An 8,971-nucleotide genomic window follows, 5' to 3' on the forward strand; every position below is an offset into this window, starting at 1 on the left:
GTTAAACTAGGGCTCCTTGGGGTTTACCTAGGGCTGGTGAGACCCTACAGAACCCTGGTTAGACCCCACAGAGGCCTGGTTAAAGCAGGGCTCTGTAGGGTCTCACCAGCCCTAGGTAAACCCCAAGGAGCCCTAGTTTAACCAGGGCTCTGTGGGGTTCACCAGGGCTCTGAGGGGTCTCACCAGGCTGGTGAGACCCCACATAGCCCTAGTGAGACCCTACAGAACCCTGGTTAGACCCCACAGAGGCCTGGTTAAAGCAGGGCTCTGTAGGGTCTCACCAGCACCAGGGTTCTGTAGAGTCTCACCAGGGCTATGTGGGGTCTCATGAGGGCTATGTGGGGTCTCACCAGTCCTGGTAAACCCCACAGAGCCCTGGTGAAAACATACAAAGCCCTGGTTTAACCCCAAACCCCAGCCAGAGATCCTCGTGTGGTGGATGGAAGGGTAGAGGTCTCTTCTCATTGGCTGGTGGGCAGAGCTCCAGAAGACCGAGTGGATGGACCGTACAGACGATCGAGGAAACGTATGAGCGCTCAGCCCTGTCACTGTCAAACTGAGAGTCTCAGTTTGACAGCGGCAGGGCTGAGAGCTCACAGCGTTACCTGACTGCGAGCGAGGTGATGTGCTGTTCCGACAGGGCAAACAAGGCGCCCCTATTATTCATACATCTCACTCAGCAGCTGCTGCTGTTCCCTTCCCCCCCCAGCTCCAGATCATTGCTGGCTTACCTTACCAGTGCAGTGACTTGACTACACACAGGCTCTGCCGCTCAGCCTCCAGCTGTGAGAGCTCCGCGGCTGCCCCTGAGGAAAAAAAAACCCTTCTTGCATGTGGCCCAGGGCAAGTGCCCTCTTTGCCCTGCGTTAAAGACGGCCCTGCACATGGGGAGTCATTAGACGAGTTTGTGGCTCTGTACTCGCATCTTTACAAATCAGTATACACAAATGAAAGGGAGCAAACCTGGCATTTTCATGTACGGTTAACGAATACACACCGGTGCCCAGGCTCCTCCCACTTCTGGAAAAGTGTTTCGACCTCTTACAATCTTCTTCATCAGCCACTGTGAGACACTTCACCCTTCCAGGTGTATATGCTTCTATAGCATTGACAGCTCAAGCCAAAGGAGGCCATACACTATACAATCAGATTGTACAATCTCTTTACCAAAACTATGTAATTTGAGGACATGATATGAGGGATATACCAATACTACATTCGTATCAAGTGCCGATACCGAGTATTTGGGTTAGTACTCGTACTCGCCCAAATGCCCCTGATGCCTATCCTGATACCCGAACCTCCGGTATCAGGAAGCCAGGCGGCGAGTCAGCACACGGCTCCATGCTCCCTTGTCACCAAGTGACGAGGGAGCATGGAGCTGGCTTCCCGCCCAATCAGGAAGCTGGCAGCAGGTAATGACTCAACGCCCAGCTTCCTGATTGGTCAGGAAGCTGGCCAATCAGGAAGTTGGTGGCGAGTCATTACCCGCCCCCGGCATCCAAATTGGCCAGAAAGCTGACTCTATGCTTCCTCGTCACCTGGTGACAAGGTAGCATGGAGCCGATGTAATGGCTCACCGCCCAGTTTCCTCATTGGTTGGGAAGCTGGCCAATCAGGAAGCCAGGTGGCGAGTCATTACCAGACTACCCGGCTTCCTGATTGGCCAGAAAGCTGGCTCCATGCTTCCTCGTCACCTGCTGAAGTCTTCCCTGCTAATCGGAAAGTCATTACGCGCTGCTCAGCTTCCTTAATTGGAATTTCGGTATCGGCGAGTACCGAAAAAAAAAATATCGGTACTCGATACCGAAAAACCGGTATCGGTGCATCACTACTTCTGGGACATATTCTGAAAAGATATTGCACTTCTTTTGTTTTTCTGTTGTTTCTATCAGATTTATTTTTGCCTTTTCTACACATTATTCATGACAGAATCAGGGGAACTTCACCCAAAAGTGCACAATAAGTCTCTGTTCACTCACCTCGTATGTGCTCTTCTCTATCTACACCTCCTCCCTTGGTAAGTTGATAATCTCGCATTCCATTACCATCTCTATGCCGATGACACTCCGCAACTCACTCCCTCTGTGTCCTTGCGTGTCACTAAGCTACTAACTGACATATCCGTCTGGATGTCACAACACTTCTTCAAACTCAACCTTTCAAAAACTGAGCTCTTGATATTTCCTCCCACTCATGCACCTTGCACTCTAACCTTGAGATCCATGCCAAGGTCCTAGCTGTCATCCTTGACTCGGACCTCACCTTTCTTTCCCACATCCAATCACTATCCAAATCCTGCCGCCTTCACCTTCGTAACCTCTCCAAAATACGCCCCTTCCTGATCAATGAAACCGCAAAATTACTCATCCACTCACTTGTTATACCTCGCCTTGACTATTGCAACTCCCTCCTCATTGGCCTACCTCTACACAGTCTATCCCCCTTTAAGTCTATCATGATAGCTGCTGCTAGACTCATTCACCTAACCAACCGCTCAGTGTCTGCAACCCCCCTGACTTACAAAGCTATCCACAACTCAGTTCCCGACTATATCTCCAACCTTGTCTCAAAGTATCACCCCCAACTGTCCTCTCCGCTCCCAAGATCTCCTGCTCTCTGGTTCAGTGGCGTAACAACCGGGGGGCAGGGGGGGGCACTTGCCCCGGGCGCAGGACTGAGGGGGGGGCGCCGTCACGACCCCCGCTAAACGAAGCCCCTGGCTCCCTCTCTCTGCCACATTCACCCGGCTGTCATCGGGCGGCCGCTCGCTCCTCCGCGGCACACCTCCAGGACTTCTCTAGTTTAATTCCCATACTCTGGAACTCTTTACCACAACCAGCCTGTCTATCTCCTACTCTGACTGCCTTTAGGTGATTCCTAAAGACTCATCTCTTCAGGGAAGCATATTTCACCTCAACCTTACCACCGCACTATCACTTTCTCAAACATTTCATCCCCGCACAGCTACCTCCTCATGTATCACTTGCCCCTCCCTTTTAGATTGTAAGCCCTCACGGGCAGGGCCCTCCTTACCATCTTGTCTTGATTTGTATTGTAACTGTTATGACTTCCTAATATTGTAAAGCGCTGCGCAAACTGTTGGCACTATATAAATCCTGTATAATAATAATATAGAACACATCCTGTGAAGAAGCCTGCCATAGCGAAACTTGTAGGTTCATGTGGTATTTCATCTTGGAGGCTCCCGCTTACCACATCGTCATTTGCTTACTGCAAGATGTTTCCCTTAGATTGGTCTGCTCCTCACATCTAATCTAAATTAACTTAATCCACGCTCCTAGACTCCACTCTAATAGTACTAGCAGGGGGGGCTTATTTGCATCGGGTACCCCTCTAATTAAGGGGGCACCCAGATGCCGCCGACCCCCCTTTTGAATGAGTAAAGGGTATTTGTACCCATACTCATTCACTAAAGGGTTAAAAGTAAATAAAGAAACCACACTTTTTGAAAAAGTCCTTTAATTGAAAAAAACCAGACTTAATTTCTTTATGTGAGAAAACGCACATACGATTTGCGATGCCGATCTGCCCTGGAACAGCTGAGAAAGCGTTGGAATGCTTGACCTATTGGCGGTCACACATTCCACCGCCAAAAAACTGGCTCGCGGTATACTGAGCCTGGGGTGACGGGAGGACGCTAGTTTGTGTCCTCCCGTTACCCTAAGGAGAACTATGGGGAAAAGGCTTAACCCCATAGTTCTCCTTTAAATACTTTCATGTAAAATATTCTTGTGGAACATTGGACACTTCCAGCTGTGGAAGAGGCTCCTTTATCCTGCAACTTCCCTATAACTCCCCACTGCTGCAGGGACAGACTCACATTATCATTGTGGACAGTGCATATAATAAATATATAGAGTGTTCTCTAATCACTCCACACTATGTACAGTGACTTTTATAATACATCATGATGAGTTCAGCTGTGCTGTAATATGTAGTAAAAGGTAATAACTACTACCTGGCCCATGACCCCGGGACATTCAGGCCTGACTCTGGTTCAGCGGTATTGTAATATGTAGCAAAAGGTAATAACTACTACGTGGCCCTGGGACATTCAGGCCTGACTCTGGTTCAGCGGTGTTGTAATACGTAGTAAAAGGTAATAACTACTACCTGGCCTTTGGCCCTGGGACATTCAGGCCTGACTCTGGTTCAGCAGGGTTGTAATATGTAATAAAAGGTACCGTAATAACTATAACCTGGCCCGTGGACCTGGGACATTCAGGCCTGACTCTGGTTCAGCAGTGTTGTAATATGTAGTAAAAAGTAATAACTACTACCTGGCCCGTGGACGTTCAGGCCTGACTCTGGTTCAGCGGTGTTGTAATATGTAGTAAAAAGTAATAACTACTACCTGGCCCGTGGACGTTCAGGCCTGACTCTGGTTCAGCGGTGTTGTAATATGTAGTAAAAAGTAATAACTACTACCTGGCCCGTGGACGTTCAGGCCTGACTCTGGTTCAGCGGTGTTGTAATATGTAGTAAAAAGTAATAACTACTACCTGGCCCGTGGACGTTCAGGCCTGACTCTGGTTCAGCGGTGTTGTAATATGTAGTAAAAAGTAATAACTACTACCTGGCCCGTGGACGTTCAGGCCTGACTCTGGTTCAGCGGTGTTGTAATATGTAGTAAAAAGTAATAACTACTACCTGGCCCGTGGACGTTCAGGCCTGACTCTGGTTCAGCGGTGTTGTAATATGTAGTAAAAAGTAATAACTACTACCTGGCCCGTGGACGTTCAGGCCTGACTCTGGTTCAGCGGTGTTGTAATATGTAGTAAAAAGTAATAACTACTACCTGGCCCGTGGACGTTCAGGCCTGACTCTGGTTCAGCAGGGTTGTAATATGTAATAAAAGGTAATAACTACTACCTGGATCGTGGACCTGGGACGTTCATGCCTGACTCTGGTTCAGCAGTGTTGTAATATGTAGTAAAAAGTAATAACTACTACCTGGCCCGTGGACGTTCAGGCCTGACTCTGGTTCAGCGGTGTTGTAATATGTAGTAAAAGGTAATAACTACTACCTAGCTCATGGCCCTGGGACATTCAGGCCTGACTCTGGTTCAGCAGTGTTGTAATATGTAGTAAAATGTAATAACTACTACCTGGCCCGTGGACCTGGGGCATTCAGGCCTGACTCTGGTTCAGCAGTGTTGTAATATGTAGTTAAAAGTAATAACTAGCTGGTTATGAGCTGATGAGTGCGTTTGCCATTTGTTTTGCTTGTCTGATTTGGTGCAGTGACACACTGGGGGTCTCAGCTGCTGTTGTGAGATGTGCGGGGTCCCTTGTGTGTCCGTGTGCCTTTAACCCCTTCACGACCTAGAATGGGATAATCCCGTCATGAAGTCGGAAGGGGTTACACAGACTCCCATCGGCTTTTAGCCGCCGAGAGTCTGTTCCGTTTTGTAGAGCCGGTGACCAGCTTTACAGTAGAAACGATTCTGGTGGCTTCCCTTCTACGATCTGGTAGCTGGGCGGCTGCCCCCCCACCCCTTGTTTCCCCTGCTCTGTTTCCCTTCCTACATGCCGGGACCAGCTTGCTGGGTGTCGGCGGGAAGCTGGGGAGGAGAGTGGCGAACATACTACATATGTTGCAATATGTGGTAAAAGAAACTACTATGTGGCCCTGGGACGTTCAGGACTGACTTAGGTTCAGCAGTTTTTGCTTCCTTTCTGATAAATATAACAATTTATCTTTCGGATTGTTTGTTACAAGAAATGTTCATGTTTGCAAATCAGCAGTTGTACGCGAGAAAAATAAATGTGTTAATTTTTGGTGTTGGATTGGGGGGTTAGAACCTCTTTCAGGTTTTTATTGCTAGAGAGGTTTACCTTCACTTCCTGTCCAGCTAACAGGAAGTGATGGGCTATTTCTCAAATGGGGATTTAAAATAAAAAAAGGCACTAAAGCACTTTTATATTGATAAATAGGGGTGGATTAGAACCTTTGTCAAGTATATATCACTGTCTGCATCTTCCTTTCCTGGTGACACCTGCCCCCCTCTTTTTTCTTAGTCACCAGGGTTAAGTAGTAAGAAGGATTCTTCCCAATGGGGTCAGAGACAGCAGTTAAACTCAGTTGGGGGTTTGGACTCTTCCCTATTAGTTCACAACATAAAAAAATGCTGAAGATGATCTTTAAGGTGTAAGTATAAGCATTTGGTGGCATGTGGAAGGGTTGTCTTTCTTTTCAACCCAACAGGGAGATGTACCGCCTCGACTGGTCAGGCTATGACAGCCAGGGCTCTTCGGTGATTTGACCATTCTAGGACCTCATATATAGAAGAGGATTTGAGACATGAGTCTGAGCAATTCTAATTGAGAATTATTTCCATGACGAGCACATTGGTGTGGGAGTGGACTTTCTTCACCTCTAGCAGGACGACTTAATTACCATTGTTAATGAACATTTATGTTGTGTTTAGAAGCCCTCAATGTAGAAGTTTCAAAAATTGTTTTAAAAAGGTAAAACTACATGATTTTAAGGATTTGATTTTAGGATATGTGGATCAGGTTATTATTGATGTATAGGAATTTACACTCAACGCACAATGCAATTTTTATGAATTTGCTCATCATATCGTTTGGGTATCCAGTACCCATCTACAAAGGAGAGTGGTCAGAATCTCACCCACTGGAGATGGGCTGTGACTTTTGGTGTTCATTCCAACTTCCCGCCGACACCCGGCCCTGGGGCATAGGAGGTACAGGAAACAAGGCGGGGGGTGTCAGGTGGCCCACTTACCGGATCATAGAGGCGATCTGGCGGCAGCTGAGCCACCAGAATCGCTTCTATTGTAAAGCTGGCCGCCTGCTCTACAAATCTGAACAGACTCCCAGTGGCTAAAAGCCCATGTTTAAACCCTTCAGACTTCATGACAGGATTATCCCATCATGAAGGGTTTAATTATCAATAGCAGGTTGGCTATTGCAACCATCCACTGCCTGCCATCAAATCAGCAAAGGAGCGGACCTGAAGGAGAACTTTCTCCTTCGGTCCCTGCATTGCTGATTTACAGCAGGCTTTATTTCTTTCTGAAAAGTAAGGCAATGTGTATAGCTGCACCCTTTTGATATTATAAAGCTAAGCAAAAAAGTGTGAAAAGAGATACATTACTTATTCTAAAATGGCCTGGACAGATTTGTTGGTACACCTAGAAAAGATTATCAATTCAATTATAGCGATATTTTAAACTGCATTCTGGAATTTGTATCACACGCCTTTAATCTTGTAATCAGTCAGTCAGCATATTTAAATAGAGGAAAGTAGTCACACTGCTGTTTGGTGTTATTGTGCACCACACTGAATATGGTACATAGAAAACCCAAGAAGAGCGCGCCAGAGTAGGTAAGAAAGAAAATCTTAAACATGTGAAAGTTAGAGGCTAGAAGACCATCTCCAAGCAGTTTGATGTTCCTATGGCTACAGCTGCTCCTATGGCTACAGTTGCAAATATTAAGAAGTTTAAGGTTCATAGGAGTGCCAACCTCCTTGGACATGGCTGCAGGAAACAGGAGGAATGGTAGACCAAAAAAAAAAAAAAACAACATAGAAAACTCCAAAGACAAACAACTTGAATTCCAAGGTCAGGGTGTCTGGGCTGTGGACCAGAAGGAAGGAGGACATCACTGCTAAAAGGCCTACAAACAAGTTACAATGCTTTTGGGAGAAAGTCCTTGGACAGATGAGAGAGAAAAAAAAAAAACACTTTCAAAAGGCCCCTACACCACCTCTACCATAAACAGGAGACTCAGTTATGTTTTGGGGCTGCCTTGCTGCATCCAGCACAGAGTACCCTAAATCTGTGTGGGGGCACAATTAAATATCAAGACTATTAAGGAATTCTGCAGCAAAAGCTACTGCTCAGTGTCAGAAAGCTCTGTCTCAGTTACAGGCCATGCATCGTCCAAACAGGATAATAGTCCAAAACACTGAACTATTCTGAATTGCCCTTCTATCCCCCTGATCGGAATCCTAAAGAACATCTGTGGAAAGAGTCGAAACATGGTCTGGTAAGGCACCCTTTAACCCTAAAACAGCTGCAGCAGTTTGCTCAAGAGTGGGCCGAAATCTCATTGAGAGATACAATAATTTTTTGTTTGCAGTGATAGACTAAAGGTTGTGCAGCAAAATAGTTTAAGGGTCACTTCATTTTCATTTGTTTTATTATTTAAAATATTCTGTTCAACCAAAAAACATTGTGATTTTTGTTAAATAAGGAACGGTGACAAATAGTTTAGTCAGTTGCAAGTTATTTCAGGGAAAATTGTGGGTTCTTCTAAAGTGTGGAAGGGCACCAACAAATCTCCCATGTCTTATTGTTTACATAGGGCTTCTTTCACAAATATGCAATAATGATAGAAAAACAGCTTTGTAAACTAAGCCCTTATGTGTTATATTCCGTGATGGATTTAGTGCACTGCTTGATCCTGTGCCCATTATGTCAATAAATATATCAAAATGCTTGGAATACCAAGGAGTGGCCCTGCTATTTATTTGGACTGGGGCCTTTATGTGTACCTTCTCAGATTTCTGGACATACCAGAAAAGAACAAAAAAAACAACTAATCTAATTCAATACAAATATAACAAAGACCATGCACATTAAAAGGAACATTGGAGGAAATACTCAGGTGCTACTATCTCTGACTTGATCTGAATGGCTCCAAGACTGTCACCCACACAAACATGTACAATGCAGTTGTTTCAAACTTTGATATACACTTGCTTATTCCAGATCAGTAATTCTGAAAGTTAAGTTGAGATTACCAACCCTAGAGCTTGCAAATTCCAGAACTCCTTTTTGAAGAGTGGGAACAAACCTTCCAAATGCTCCCGATTTCAAACATGGGGGGGAACAGACTCTCCTACTGACAGAGTTGTAGTAAAAAAAGTTGTTATCCTTCTCAGACTTAATCCAGTCTTGCGGTCCCCCCCCCC

The sequence above is a fragment of the Nanorana parkeri genome, unplaced genomic scaffold, assembly GCF_000935625.1.
Source record: "Nanorana parkeri isolate BGI_ZX_2015 unplaced genomic scaffold, ASM93562v1 scaffold75, whole genome shotgun sequence".
In the NCBI taxonomy this organism is placed as follows: domain Eukaryota; kingdom Metazoa; phylum Chordata; class Amphibia; order Anura; family Dicroglossidae; genus Nanorana; species Nanorana parkeri.